This window comes from Anoplopoma fimbria, chromosome 5, assembly GCF_027596085.1.
Source record: "Anoplopoma fimbria isolate UVic2021 breed Golden Eagle Sablefish chromosome 5, Afim_UVic_2022, whole genome shotgun sequence".
In the NCBI taxonomy this organism is placed as follows: domain Eukaryota; kingdom Metazoa; phylum Chordata; class Actinopteri; order Perciformes; family Anoplopomatidae; genus Anoplopoma; species Anoplopoma fimbria.
This window is the reverse complement of record NC_072453.1, coordinates 14493334-14510305: the sequence shown is the minus strand read 5'-3', so window position 1 is coordinate 14510305 and position 16972 is coordinate 14493334.

The following is a 16972-nucleotide window of genomic DNA, read 5'->3' as shown; positions in this document are numbered from 1 at the left end:
ACTCAACTTAGGGTTGTACAGATGTATCAGTCTGTTTAAATATATGTTAAGAGCATAAGGAATGATCGGCACAAACACTTGAGGGACTGCTGCTAACAATGTTTTTTCAGCTTGAGTGGCAGCTCAGTGATCCTCCCCTAAAGTGCCTCTTGAGCATCTGTGTATAAACTATGTATCATATACAGTGGGCTAATCTTCCAATCATGAGCAAACACACACAGTGCTCCCTGTGGAGGAATTGAATATCTCAGAGTTCTAAAAGAGTGAGGAAAACTGTCTCTCTCTCTCTCTCTCTCTCTCAGGACTCGGCTGTCCAGGGATTTGGTCACTGTCACTGCTCATTAGGTTTAGATTGAGAGAAATGCTCTCAGATTATTTATGTAAAATTCACATTTGCTCACTTGTATGTTCTGAAGTCCTCATTGTATGCGATGACCAGATATTGCCCATTTTCCACCAAATCTGGAGCTTAATCGCTAGTTGCAGCTACCTCCAGTTTCTCTCTGTCCTTTAGTTGACTAATCATTTAATCTATTAAGCCAGAAAATAGGTGCGAAAAACACAAGTTCCCAGAGCCCAACATGATGTCTTTAAATTGCTTGCTTTGTTTGACCTTCAGTTTAAAATCTAAAAGTATTCCATTTACAATGAAATAAACCTCGAAAAGTGACCTAAAGCTGGAATGATAAATGGTTAACGAGTTATCAAAACAGTTTTTCTGTTCATTGACTTATTGATTAACTAATGGTTTCAGCACTACACTGCAAAATAAATAAATGATTAGAAACCCATCAGAGGCGGGAGAAGCGCTCCCTTTTTCTCTTGCTTTCATATGATCAGTGCGTGCTGCCATTTAAATACTCAAGTGCAACCCAGTGTTTACTCATCATACCATTTACATTATGCAAAACGTATTTGTAGATCAATGTGACCACCATCTTTGTGTAATTAACATGAGTAATTACTGTGCTTAATTTACAGAGCCACCCAAGGTTCATAATGGGGCTGCAAAACATTGACCCATGACAATTGATTGATCCCTCCCTCCTTTAAAACCGTGGCCCTGCTAATGACTAAGTAATGAGCAGATAGTGTGTAGCTAGGGTGGCTAATACAGCTCTCGCTCTCCATATCCAGATTGGCTGATCCCCCTGCCTCCCCCCTCTTCCTCCTCCTCCTCCTCCTCCTCCTCCTCCTCTTACCATGTTTTCTGCAATGGTGTCAGCTCCTCGCTTAGAGGCCCCCTCTCCCCCTTGCTCTGTGTGTGTGTGTTTGTCCTCACGCATGTTGTGCACACTGCTCGGTAATCAGCCACACAGACTCGCCTTTGGTGGCTGGAGACTGATTCAATATTCCACTGGGTAATTTATGCAGAACTAATTCTCTACAGGAATGGAAGGGCTTGGAGGAAGGCAGAAAGAGAGAGAGGGAGGGAGGGAGGGAGCAATGCGTAGAGGAAGAAATCTGTGGTGAAATAATTATCCCCAGTGTCACTGTAGCAACATTCTGTGAAGTTGATGTCAATAAAATATTGAGCTACACAATCCATTTCAATTTCACCTCAAAAAAGGATGCTGCAGAGGGTTGGGCGTCTGCAGGAATAAGGAGGAATAAGCACGCACATCTACACACACGTTCGGGTTAAGCACACAACGAGGCGGCTGCTGGCGACGTGTGCTGCTTACAGACTGACTGGGAAGCACATCATTGCCTTTAGTCATTTAACTTGTCAAAACAGCAGGGCTCCGCGTCTCCTCATATTTGGATATAGTGGGTTTGAACTACTGGAGATTAAGTGAAAGAGGATGAGATGAAAAATGAAATGAGGGGCGCTTCCCGGGAGAGCCATTGGGAGAACATTATAGATTACGGTTGTTTGTGACGGACGGGTTTGTAATAAGAGCCCTGTGTCGGAGTGCGTTTGAGTGTACGGGTATGTACGCTCTGAGGGCAGGGATGGAGATGGGCTTCATTGTATTCTTCTCACAACTCGTATTGATCAGCACAATGCATATAGAGTTGTATACCCTCCGGTCTCACAAGAGCAGTAATGTTTGATTTATAAGATCTTGTTGATCATCAATCAGGACATCGTGTTTGTCTTGTTATTTAATGAGCTTTTTTAATGGATGCCACTGCACAGGCAATAGGAGAAGACAAATATTCTTGATTCTTTTCAGCATACACATAGTGTTGGACTGAAAATAATAGAAACAGAGCTACTGGTCCCTTAGATGGCCTGAGGATGGACATCAATTTGAGAAGACGGAAACAATACATGTTTGGTATTTTTGCTGAAAGGTGCAATATACAGGACGCACAGCATTTTTATAGTTTTGTTAAGATAAAGTGGGATAATGGTAGCTGAGTACAAAATGAAGTCGCTCTTCCTCTGTGTGTGTTTTTACCCAAGCTTCTCCATGTTTTATTGACATAGCCGGCTGTCTCATCCTCTTTCAGTTAATGTTGGTGCGTGTGATCTTGCCCTACTCCTTGGGTTGCAGAAGCGTAGCACGCAGCCTCTGGTTCCCCCTCAGGTTAGCACTGTTAGCTCTGTCAGCACTGTTAGCTGCAAGTCGCAGGCTCAGCCATCTCCATGTTGAGAGCCTTTGGGAGGCAATCCAAATGCTCCAAATCATGAATATAGCACGTTTAATAAATTATTTAAACTATATGTCCTCTGCATTTTTTATGCCTTAAAACAATATTCATATGCCCATATGTACATTAAAAGAGTTTTTGATTGTTGAAACATTTCCTCTCCTCCTTACTGGCCTTGAGAAGCTCCTGTGCTAACACAGTTTTTGGTTTAGGAGACAGGGGATCAAATTAGTCCTCACAGGTCTTTGTTCTGGACAAGAATGCATTCTTAAGCTAATATGAGACTTCAGTTGGCTTAGACAAATATATCTGCCAAAGTTACCCTCTTTAGGTGCAAAATTCCCTATAAATGTGGTAAGCACACTTACAACCAAAGATGGGGATTTTGTACTAAAAAAATCCTAACAATGTAGCAGATGACCACAAGTGCCACCCGAGGCTAGATGCTCAAAAGAAAGCCTAACCTAAAGTGGAGAGAGGGTACAACCTTGCATCCTTTCTGTGACAGCGAGTATAACTCCAGCTTTAAGGTCAAAATACTCGAAAAGATGTCTCCAACCCAAATTGTGTTAATACTACACATCCAAGAAGTCCAATTCAACCTAGAACAACGTTGTGTGCTTGTCAAATGTTAAACTGACTTACGATCTGACAAATATCCTGAATCACATGTGAGCCAGGCCATCAACTGTCACACATTACACTTTGTTACCAAAGTAAGTGAAATATTACTCTGGCACATAGACAAGTCAGTGGCAGCTTAAAATTATCATGACTTTTATTGATCCCTGACTGCATGTAGGGCTGCTGTAGAAATAAACATAGTGATTAATATCAAACATAAAATACTTTCATCATGTCAGCACGCTGTCCCTTCCGGTCCCACATTTTGACAATGAACAAATTAAAGATTGACACAGATATAGTTTTCCAAATCCTTACACGTGTAGGAGTTGCACCGGGTATTCATAAAGGTATAAAAATGCAGTAGAATTTGCTTTACCAGCCACATAAGTCTGCATGCTGAAGAATAATGTTATTGTTTCTTTCTGTCTCCCCGCAGACACCCCTGCGCTCTCCTCCCCGACATCTCATTATTTCGAATCTTCGTCACTCTTATTAAAGCCATATATCTTAACTTGAGGCCAGTGCCCATCGATGCAGTGGAATACATACATGTCAAAACATTAGCAACGTGTGTGAAACCGCGCTCTGTCCTACACTCAGGAGAGCCATGTGCAAAATGAATAATTTATCCAAATGAATTATAACACCAGCATCTCCCCACCAAGGCTTTTGTCTGGGCGAGATTCCTGCTCACATTTCAGTTCATACAGTTGGCCTTGCATAAACTAGATACCTCTCTGGACAGATTTGCATAGAAACACCCTGCAATATGGTGAAAAGGGAGCAATTAGGATTCATGACGGTGCCTCCCCTCCGAATGCTCTGCTGCCATGTGAGACGGCGGCAGCTGATTGAAATGGAGGAGCATGGCCTTGTTCATGTGCCTCTGTCTTCATTCTATCTCCCTGGCCTCCCTGGGGGGAAAGCAGGGTCGACTCCAGCCTCCAGGTCCGGTCTGGTCCACCGTCTCTCTTCCTCCATCCACCTTATCATTATAGTCCTCCTCCGGAGTATAGATTAGCAGTGGCTCACGGATGGTTGGGACTTTTGTAAAGGAGCCTGAGGGGAAGGAACCTCTCAACCACCGGGTTAACAACATCATCATACACAGTGTGATTAGTAGTTAACTGATGCAGAGGGTCACATTGTGCAGTTGTTTGAAACAGGTGATGAAGTCCTTGCTGTTGGAGTCTGGCTGCTTGGTGCGTGTGGGAGGTGTAGGAGGCTTCCAGCTCGCAGAACCAGGAACAGATGGTGCTGGGAAATTAGGCATCTCTTAGAAGCATTGAAACCCCCTCCAACGACACTCCCCACACTTCTCTCTCTCCTCACACACACACACACACACACACACACACACACACTCTCTGTTTTTCCCTCCTGCTTTCTCCTTCATCCATAAATGAACCTTTTTTTATGCCAAGATTATTTAAGAGCGCTCGTTATTGCTCATACAAGTGTCATGTTTTTAAACTCCAACTCCTGAAGAAAGAAAAAAAGAGCATAGCTGCTGGAGGGTCTTGACGTCTGACGTCTTTTGCTCTCAGTGGGGACGTGGGGTGCTTTGGGTCATCTGTCGGTATGAGTTTTTGTTCACCTGGATGGAGCCAGCAGATGGCGGGGTTGGGTCGAGGCCTCTTCAGGGAAAAGACAGCAGAAAGCCAAGAAAACAAGTCCCATTTCTTGAAGTACTCATTGGCTGTGCACTTTTAATGCACCACAGATACATGGCAGCATAATGAAAGTATTTCATCGTAGCATACCTGATCTATGTGCTATGGCATATTGCAACTGTTATGGTAATTTCTCCAGTGCTTAGTTATGCTGAAGGCTGTTGGAGTCATGATGAAGGTTTAGGTATTCATAACAGGGTTGTCTGTTATTTATTGGGCATAAATATGCACAGTAATGAGAGATAAGAGGTGGACAGTTTGTATTATGCAGTAGGTTACTTGATAAGGATAATAATACTCTAAATAGCTGTAAAAATGGGATAAACATTGCAACTGACTGTTAGCTCAGCCCGACACCCGTTATATACTGTTGCTTGGCCTGTCATGCTTTAAAGGACCAGTGTGTCTGATTTAGTGGCATCTAGTGGTGAGGTTGCAGATTGCAACCAACTGAATATCCCTCTGCATGAATCTCTTAAGCTTTTGTTTCAGGCATCTAACCCCGTTGACTTTGAGATGAGGGCACCCACCTCATTTTTGGGGTATAAAGATTAATTCCTGCATCATTCTTTAAAAAAACATATCTGAATTAGCAACAGTGGTTAGATTTATGCTTTGCTGATTGGTCAGCCACGATCAGTGGTGGGGTTTGGCGATCGGTCAATTGACCATGCATAATGGACCTGTGTGCAAGACACTTTGGGCAAGACACTTAACCCCAAGTTGCTCCCGAAGGCTTGCCATCGGTGTGGACTGGATGTTGCATGAATGTTAGTTAGAGTCTGATGGTGGCACCTTGCATGGTAGCCTGTCATCAGTGTGTGAATGGGTGAATGATATGTAATATACTACTGACTGTAAGTCGCTTTGGATAAAAGCGTCTGCTAAATGACTGTAATGTAGTGTAATGTAATGTGTGCGATAAATTGGAAGTTAAAAATGTAACTGTGATCTGGAGTTAACCACAGCTACGTTCTTATTGTGAAGTTAAAGGCCCTACTTGTATCATTTTAATATGATTTGTTCTGTTTTCTGTGTGTTGTTTGAGATCTTCATTCACACTCTCCCAGTGGAATTCATGATGTAGCTATTAGCATGCAATGCTTCCTGGCACAATGTGTCTAGGAGTCAAATCTTCAAATCCCATACATAGGGGCTTTAAAAATGATACTTTTACTTAAAATTGAGTACCTTATAATCAGTTGAAGGAAAGATAGGTCTCTTTGTGATCAGATTAGTGTTGCATTGCTTTATTTCTTGTATGCCCCACATCCGTATAGCAATTATACATATATTTAAACCTCTTGCACTCTTCCTGTTTATTTAATCCAGACGATTTACTCTGTATACATATGAACGTTTAAAAGATTGCCATGTAATGGTGAAACAGTGAAGTTGCTTCTTTAAATGAAGGAAGTAAAAATATTGAAATAGAAATTTGTTTCATTATGTTCCTTAACTGTTCAATTTTGTTTATTAATGATGATATGTGAAACTTGGACATTGGCAGATTATGTAGAGAAAGGTGCTGATGAATAAAGCATTGTACAGCATTAATCAAGTGAGTATGATTTGTTTGTTATGTATGTATTATGTATTTTCTAATATTCAATTTAGATTCTAATGTGTAAGCTGCACAACTGTAAGCGTGAGCCTTTTCTGCACGGTGAATATTACTAAGGTTTTGTAAAGGTGTCTTCCTGTATAATCGCATGTGAGATAGCATGGCACTCTCTGTAATGGTTTTGCATTTATGTATTATGGAAATATATTTACAGTAAATGCATGGGGATCACAGTTTATTGTATAATTGGTTGAATAATGCATGCAATAAATGAACATGTATTGCGTGTTCATTTGTGCGAATAAGCAGTCGCATCATGAAACATCCAAATCAGTCATGCTTATGAGAATACAATGTGCAGTTGTTCCTGTCATTACAGGCAATCCTTAATGTAGTTTTTTCGAAAAGATGTCAAAGATTTACTGTTATTTTGGCTCTGCAAAAATGTGAGACGAATTCAGCTTTCTTTAAGGCCAACATTGCGGTTGGCTTCATTCAGCAGACTATGGCTTGTGTTTCATTCCAGTCGTGTTTGCTTCCCTCCTGAGCTCCTGTCTCCTGCAGCAATCTGTCTGAAAAATGCATACATAACATCCTGTGAAAATAGCTTTCTGCAGGGACTCCACTAAAAAGCTGCGCTGCATCAAATGTTCCTGTCATTCTCCGCTAGGCTGAGTTGATGGCAAAACATTTGCATGCAGCACAATCTGAGAGATCAGAGCAGTGTGCGTGTGTCGAGTGTGTTTGTGTGTTTCTGCATGTGTTTTAATTTGCGTCTCTTTTATAATCCCATTTTTTTCAGTGGGGTCAGTTCACCTCAATTACAAAATGTATGTTTGGTTTTTAAATGTCAAAAACCTTCATTTAAACTAGTTTCTACTCAACAAATAGTCCTTACAATAAAGGTTGACGGTGAGATTTGTGGATTATCCAGGGTAACAAAGATGTTGTTTATGGAAAGACACATTGCTGTTGAGTTTTTAAAAGCCGTTTAGAGGCAGGTATCTCAAAATCTCTGCAAACAAAACTATTTGCATGCCTTGATACCACAAATAAAGGAGACAACATGTGTTTACACATGTTGGGTGAAGTGAAACTCTAAAGAAGCATATTCAACATATCACTTAGGAACCCATCTCATTGTATTGACCTTATCAAAACTGCATATCTTTGTCTTTATTCAGCAGAGGTTTTATAATACACGCCCTAATACAATAAATGTCCTAATTCTACAAGAAAAAACAACACCAACCCAACTCCTGCATATGTATGCAATTGGCCAAAAAGACAATTAAGGCAAAGAGGAGGGTTATTTCATTACACACTTCTCTCCCTGGTGGAACAGGAGTGTGGTAGATTCGATTCTCTGGCTGTGATTACCCAGCCCTCGGCTATGAGATAGATGACTATGAATCAATTGTTTTTCAAGGGGACTCTCACTGGGGCACAGTAGTAGTTAAAGACAAGAGGGAGTCTACTGAAAAAAGCAGCCGGCCTTGGTTAAACAGACCGTCAGGTAGTCTCATCGTCTGCATGCAGCACCTTAAATATTCATGCATACTTAAGGGAGAAATAAAAGCCAGCCGCGGTGCTCAAACAAACACCTCCCCCCCCCTTTTGCCTCAATATCTGCCGCGGTTAGATGAGCAGTCGCCATGACTAGATGGGAAATGTTTAGTCTGGCTCTGTGTCATCCTATCAGGATTTAATATGTGCCCCAGACAATACTAATCACGCCAGGCTGCTCCTCATTATCAGTGTACGTAATGCCTGTGAGGGAACTCCTGACCATGTTAAAGACCAGATAACAACAACAACAACAACAAAAAATCTCATCTACAAGAGCGTATGTGTGAAGGTCTGCTGTAAGTAACGAGGTCTATCTGCTGCTGTGTGGCAGCGGGAATTACAGTCCAAAAATTACAGTCCAAAAATGATTTGGAAGTGATAGTTTTATGCCAACCTCTATACACAGTGTGCATCCATCCGCAGTGGGATGACTCTATATATCTGATACTACTCATGTGTACTCTTTACACATTCTTACTCTGTCCTGCTCAGCTGGTCACGGCCTTGATTTTGTTTTTCTCTGCAGTCTTGGAATGGATCTGCTCCAGTCGTTCCCCCGCATCACCAACCCACCTCCTCGAAGTAAAGTATTTTCTCTGACACATTCAATACCACCCAACACTATTGACCTGAGATATTGATGCAAAGCGGCCTGGCTGCTAAGAGGCATTTGGCCGCAGCATATTGAGCCTGCAGTCGGCTGGAGGAGAGGACTCGCACCGCAGTCCTGTGTGCGACAAAGAAAAAGCAGCATGATAGGTTTCATTTCAAAACTAAACAATCAAAGAAATTGCAGCGAGTCAGTATGTGGGTATTAACAACAGGTGGCGCTAGCTCACCAGTCATCATGTTCAAATCAGGCCTCAGCAGGACACACTTGGTAGCTTCTGTGTGTTATGGTGACACAGAGCGAATGAAAACATGGGCTGCTACACTGGGTGCAGTGAGAAAAGACATATCCCCCCCCCTTGCTGATGTACGGAGGCTGACACTGAAATGAGCCGTACCACCCCCAACACACACACACACACACACACACATATGCGCACACACGCTACCACCAATCCCATCATGCTCTCTCCCTCCCCCATCCCCTTGAGGAATAAGAGGGGATTATGTCAATGCAATTCAATTGTATGAGAGGAGGTAATGAACTCTTCCTTTTATCTATTTGTTTGAGTATTAAAGTATTTATTTGTGCCTGTTATCTGTAGATATTTATCAGGTACGCAGGATGTAAGGGTAACAAATGTTTGATGACGAACAAATTGGCAGAAATTTCAGATCAAGAGATTTTTTTTTTATAAAGACAGGTTTTGGATTAATGGAACCTTTTCTTTTTGTTTCTCACATTTTGATTAAAAAGGCTTTCTTGGAAGTGGAGAAAGTATTTTTATTGTCCATATACATAGCACATATATTTTTCACCCCAACAATAAGACAGCCATTCCTTGTTTAGAAGTGGCCCTTTCTTATTTAGGTCAGTGGTCTCCAATCCATTTCATGTTCTGTTGCCTCTACAGTGTCTAAATTGCCCAGCAGGCAGGTGCCATTAGAGCAGTTTGTTTGCAAGGTAAGCAGCTATGAGAAGTGACAGCAGTAGAATTACTAATGCACTTTGGCTGTCATTTCTCTCTGAAAGCCCCTGCAGGGAGGGCCTGATTAAATTGATATTCAACCTCCTGCATGTTGTGTGCCCAGGCCTCATTAGCATAGGGTTTAGATGACACAGAGAGAGGGATGGCATTAGTGTAGTAGGAAGCAGTTAGACACTGTGCTGTAACTAATTTTCCAATTATAATGGGTGCCTACAATGCAGCGTATTAATGATTCAAATCACATTATTAACAGAGCATGTATGTTTAAGAATCAAGAGAGAATGTGTGGGAAAAGAGGAGGCATTTAACACAGTGGTGGTTCACAGGAAGTGTCAGACTACATTATAGGGGATCAGAACAAGAGTAAGCTTGGTGTGAGCTAAGTGCCATGTGACAAATAGACAGAAATAGCGTCCTTTCAATGTCAACTACATCATTATACTGCAGAGGTGAGGCACCATGCAAAGGTCTGGTCATACAGGAAAAGGAGCGATGCAAAATCCTGTGTGTCGTAATGATATACAGGTACCATCTGCATTTAGGTAAATAAAAACCAAAACAGTTTTCAAACCAGTGTGGAAACTTCAACACTTGACCAACCAATGGTGTGACTTCATCTCTCAGCAACTTTACCACTTACTCACTCACTCACTCACTCACTCATACACTAATTAGAGTGTACGTGCCAGGTTTATTAATTACGGGAAAACCTGCTTAAAAAAGTCGATGGACTCCTTTCCCATTGCCAGTAGACCAGTATGCTATGTCAAGAACATGCCCAAAAACAGGGTTAGTAAACTGTGGAAAGCAGCATGCAGGCCATTGAACATTTATGGTCACTCATTATTTTATTTCTGTTATCTAATCAGTCTCTATTTAAAACTCAATGCCGACTTATTTGGAATGATGTTTGAGCGCTGCTTGAAAAGAAATGGACGTAATTTATGGCTGAAATGACAAAGAGATGCAGAAGTTACCGACAGAGGAGCGCCGGAAAAGGGGCAAAATAATAGGGTGTCCACCCAAGTGTCTTGTTACGGTCACTGCCGATTAGAGCTGGAGCCAATTAATACCTGTTACCACTACAGAGTCATTTGTCCTGGAAATGTAATGTAACCTTTTCCACTAAAGACAAAAGCCAGATTGTAACACCGGAGAAGGTGAGAAAACCTGGTTGAGAAAGTTTCATCTAGACATTTTTATTCCTCAGTGTAGTTTAGGTTTTGCACATAAAAAAATAACCTTTTATGCTCATAAAAGACATTCCAATGTTATCATTATCATCAGCTCTTGACACTTAAAAAACAAACAGATTTTGGTATGTTTTAGGCCTTAAGGAATGATAAATAATACATTTTGTACACCTGCATTCCAACAATTATGGTGAGATTATGAACCCTGCATTGAACCTTAGTGTTATCATGTTATCATATCATGTCCCCTAGTCAGTGTGGACATAGATCCTTTAATTGAAGCTTGTCATGTACAGCAATGCAGCACAGTAATGCCATGGGAAACCCATTGCTCACTGACCTCTCTTTAACCTGAGTGGCTGTTTTACCGGCCACACACTGGGACAAGCTGTCCATCAAATGTGCACTCAATGAGGACAAATGCAGCCTGACCCGTGCTGCTTTCAGGGGCGGACAAAGTGCAGGTAGGAATGATGCTGTTTACAGAAGATTTACTGTGGTGTTTATCCAGGTTTCTGGCAGCACAGACGTGCAGATTGGAGGATTTGTCAAAATATTGTTGCAAAAAAAGCGCACACTTAAGGCGTTAATTTGCATTATGATTTGATATTTCATGTAAAAGGGCTTAAATTCTGTTTATTTTGTTGATGAATGTCATGTTGCGTGGTCGGTAAATAATCTGTTTGACAGCATCCTTCTTTACACATCCTGTAAAGCCTGAAAAAAAAATCTGCACTACTCCCTCCAGCATTAGCTGTGGTGAAAGCTGTGGTTAGCACTGAGCAAATATTTAAAGTCACTGCTAAAGACATCATCACCACAGCAAATAAATGAATTGAATTCTGCTTATAGCCTCCCCCCTCCTTTTACCTAAATGGATATTTGATCCCTGGGGAACACCTAGTGCTTTGCAATCTGCGCCGGTTTCCTGGTGGCGCTTCCCCATCTCTCTGAGAAGCAAGCACTGACTTTGAAGTCTGTGAAGCTGATGATAAATATGCTAATGTGTCTGGAGGTGACTCGACGTAGCAGATAGCGCTGTGAGCTGAAAGTGCCACCCATCGTTTAATATATGGAGAGAAGGAAGGAGAGAGAAAGGCGGGGAGGATGGAGGAGGAAGCATCGCTCTGCTGATAAGGCATAACAAGGATAAACAATGGAAGTTAAAGAGCACTTAAATTGTTGTTTTATTTCTGATCCAGGGCAACAATCTGTGGATATAAGACTGCAGTGTGAAGTCTTAAGCAGACATGTGATATGTGTCATATAGTGTTTTTCAACCTTTTTGGCTTGTGAAACAAATCAAGTTTAGTGAATCATTTTTCCTTTACTTATTTTCATAGTTTTAGCCATCATTTTTATCAGTTATGTAAACACTGAACTCACCAAGATAATTGTTGGGGTCTGGGATGCAATGAACGGGGCAATAAATAAGCAGTAAGAATATCTAGAAGAAGTAAGAAAGAAAGTGAGCTCACCTGAAAAGTCTCTAATAGTCATTGAAAAGAAAAAACAACTCTATCCTCAACTTTAATACTTGACAATTCTGCAAAACCCCTTCATTGCTTTCAGTGTTCTTTATGTCCAAAGCCAACGTTTTTGAAATACTCTAAGATTGAAGGGGATCAAAGTTGTTTCACAGGTTTGGGGAAGTACTACGCATATGTGAAAGAAAGCGTACCAGAGAGAAAGATTACAAGACTACTATGAATTATTTAAGAGTGTGAGTGACCTTGATTGAAAGAGATGCATATTTTAAAACAGAAAACTTTCACATCAGCCTGAGGCTTAAAGAAGTACATGTGCCAGTTAATGGAATTGTGCAATTCTTACATTTCATGCCTCTGGACTTCTTAATTTTTTAATTTTTTATCTATTTTGCTCCTACCTGTTTCCTCCTTTGAGTGAAACCTTCTGCTTGGCCTTCTTCCTTACATCCTTATGTCTGTTCTCCTTATGTCTGTAGTGCAGAGCATACCGAGCTGCCGTCTCTCAGTCTGAACACCCTCAAGGTGACAGCAGCAGATCTGTTGCAGGTGTCGGAGGCAACATCAGGGTTGTCAGAAAGCATCTCTCCACTCTCGGATCTCTGAGCAGCTTAGACATATTTAGGATACAGAAAAACTCGTAAACATTCAAAATTCTCAGCATATTTCTGTATAAAAATGTTTGTGAATATATAAAAGTAGTAGTTTGTGGTGTAAAATATACTGGCTGTCATCCATTCTGCAGGGAGATCTCCTCCCTTCATCAGCTTGTGTATCTCATAGCATTATTTGATATAAACGCCTCGTGAGTAGCTTTCCACTTCAATTGTGCGTGGACAAGCTGTAGGTGTCACTGTCGCCGTGGCTTTGAGCTCCACCAGCCGTGGCTGCTGGGAGTCCAGAGTGCCACCCAGCCCCCTTTGTAGGAGGCGTCGTAAGTCAGATGTTCAGAATGCACGGGGCATTGTCTGCCTGGATGTTCGATGGGCTGGCAGCAAAAGGTGACATCTGGTGACTAATGTGCTCAGATGTGAATGCTGCTCCCTCAGTTCTCTGGGCAGCAGCTGCTCCGCAAAGGCATAAATGAGACAGGGGGGGAGAGAGAGAGAGAGAGAGAGAGAGAGAGAGAGAGAGAGAGAAGGAGAGAGAGACAGGGAGAGATAGGGTAAGAGGGGGGGTGGTCCCCGGGTCGAAGTGGGGGTAGGGGCTCCGGGTTTGAGCGTATGTGAGATGGTGAGCATGTTCACCACGCCAGCCGTCTGACTCTGAAGGGGGTGTTTTGGGTTGTTGTTTTTTTTTTTTGGGGGGGGGGGGGGTATGTCATGGGAAAATCAATGACTTTCTGTCTGATTTTGGAGGAGGTGAAACACGGCGGCCTTCCCCCCCCTTCTCGCTCCTTGCTGCCTCTCCACGTCCGCCACGCCACAAAGAGACCACACAGATCTACCGGAGCTTGTTTTGATCTGCTTTGTGTTTCCTGCAGCCAACTAACTGCCTTCTAGTCACCGTGTCAGTGGCCAGTTGAGTCACAGCATCTCCTCCTATCGTATGTTTGAATCATGAGCCTCACCATAAAGAGATGAAGGATGTGATGTGGCTGTCAAAGAGGTGACGGGGCTTAAATGGTCTACTTACCTCTGGTGGAGAGTGGCCGTGAGGATAGATATATTTCATTTGGGCGGCTTAAAGGAATAGTTTGACATAGTGGGAAATACCTGTAAAAGTTAGATGATTGGTTTGACACTACTCTCATATCACCAGCTACAGCCTGCAGCCATTTTGCTTTTATATATATATATATTTTATATATAAATGAAAAATAATGAGAGTATCGGATTTTTGTATTTAGCTCTTAGCAAGACAGCAAATGAGTATATTTCCCATGTCAAATTATTTATAGTCTACTATTAAATGATTTTTAAAACTCAACTGAAACTACTTATATACTTAATATCATCAACTCTGAATAAATCCATATATATTGGAATTAAATATCATTGCATTGAAACTGTGGAAGATTCAGAGACAGATATCTCTAAACAGTGACACATAACACCAAAAACTATCTACATATACATCACATTACAGTCATTTAGCAGACGCTTTTATCCAAAGCGACTTACAATCAGTAGTATATTACATATCATTCACACACTGATGACAGGCTACCATGCAAGGTGCCACCATCAGACTCTAACTAACATTCATGCAACATCCAGTCCACACCGATGGCAAGCCTTCAGGAGCAACTTGGGGTTAAGTGTCTTGCCCAAGGACACATCGACTGCCGAAGCCGGGTATCGAACCACCGACCCTCTGATTGGAGAACTACCTTGCTCTCCACTACGCCACAGCCGCCCCATCACAGATAAAAACAACAGACATCCTAGTTCCAGAATCACTGCATCCATCACACTGCAGAACAGTCACATGAGCCAATTGGATTTGGGGTAAAACCCAACTGCTATAATGGCTTCATCCTCCTCCTGTCATTGAAGCAGCCATGTTTGCTGAGCTTCATATCACTACTCAAAACATCCCAAGTGCTTGGTGACAGACAGCTGTATGAGACCACTTTTTCCTTTCAGTATTGTGTCTCTGTGTGTGTGTGTGTGTGTGTGTGTGTGTGTGTGTGTGTGTGTGTGTGTGTGTGTGTGTGTGTGTGTGTGTGTGTGTGTGTGTGTGTGTGTGTGTGTGTGTGTGTGTGTGTGTGTGTGTGTGCTCCGAAACCAGAGGTCACTTCAGTGTAAAGGTCCTCGCGACCTCAGCGCTCCTTGACCGTTCTAAACGAGGACAGGGCCCCATGGCTCTGCTCTGGCGTTAGAACATGGAAGAGGTATTACGACATGACATTGAGGGGGAAAAAAATAAAAATACCAATAAAACATGACAAAAATTACCCCCGAGGTTTGATATGGAGACAAAAACAGTTCATCACTCCCATAGAGCTGATATGGCGGCACACGTTCACGTCGTTTCTGTCCCATAATCTCGCCAAAATGATTTGTATCCTTTCTTTCTAGTGAGGGGATCACACCCTCAAACATGTGGTCATTTGTGGCATTCATATGGACATGCTGCTTCTTTAGAAGACACTTGAGCCCCACTTAAAAGGCGTCATGGGCTGGTTTCGATTAGGGGGGCGGTGGGCTGCTTTAGATTTGATGAACAAGAAGTGCATATGCATCCACAAAGAATGTTAATGAAACACATTCCTCCCTGTTTCTCATGGAAACCAGCTTGGATTTAGGGATAAGGAGGTGGAGAGAAATAGGTCCCCCCCTTATACCCCTCCTCAAGAAAAAAAAAGCTTACAAGATGCGGGAGGGAATGACTCCTCTGAGGAAAAAGGGAGGGAAAATTGTGTGGGATGAGAGTGTATTGAGAGATTGTCACTACGTGATCTAGTGGGGTCCTGTAGGTCCACTTGTGTGTTGTATTTGTTGTGACAATAAAGAAAATATACAGAATAGTAGAAGAAACCCATGTGGATTTAAGTCTTTTCACCCAAATAATACAGCCATCTCTTTACAAATAGTTGAAATGGAATTAAAGCTGCTGTAAGCCTGCAAATTTCCCCCGCTGCGGGACTAATAAAGGATTATCTTATTTTATCTTATCTTATCTTATCTTAAAGCAGAGACAGATGTTGCTTGTTTCTTGTTTTTTTATACTGTTTTCATCTGTGAGTGAGACATTCAACCTTAAATCCTTGATCAAGAAGAATGGGTCCATCTACTTGTCTTTAGGCACATCTTCAATTTGTACATTAAAGTAGATGCATTGATGAACAAAATCCAGCAAAGTGCAATGGAAACAGACTTGGCGAATAAATCACAACGTACATGAAGAATGGGACTGCCGGTAATCCCTGACAAAACAAAAAATGGCTGAAAGAAAACATCAAACTTGTGTGGAACAATGAGGAGAGTATCTTAAATAAAGACATGAAACAAACATAAGTGCAACATTTCCTTCATGGTTTAACTGGCACTATTTTAATTACATCATCTTGTCTTGCCATCTTCTCCTTTGTTGTTTGGATGGATGTTAATGGTGGTAAATCGGGGGGTGTCAAATAGTGTTTGACACTGATGATTCACCTCTCCAAAGCACTCTCCAGAGAGCTCTAATCTCTCTCATACCTTTATCAATTATTCAAACATTGTGGTCTGAATACGACTTTTTTGTATCCAAATAAATTGATACAAAATTGGAAGGAAGTGAAACAGGGGTGTTGTTTCAAATGACAAAAGATATTAGAAAGATGTTTAGAGAGATTCTTATATATAGATTGGAATACAGTGTCATCATTAATTAATATTACCAAAGCAAAGCACATGGATGCCTTAGCTTGGATTAAAAAGAGCAGCTCTTTACACATTCCTGCCTGTTTGCAACTGTCAGACCATGTAAGGTGTTGATTGTAATGATTCATATCGTCTGGAAGTGAAAAATAAGGTGCAATAAAGCAGGTAAATGTGTGAGTTTGCTACCGATGGCTGGACTCAGCCTTACATGATAACTTGCAATCACTGGTGTGTGTATGTGTGCGTGCTGTCCATTTACCATTTATCCAAGGAGGGCCTGTTGAGCAGCTAAACTAAAGCAGTGATGTGTTAGGCATTTTGCCCAAGAGCACTTCAAAAAATGTCCACTG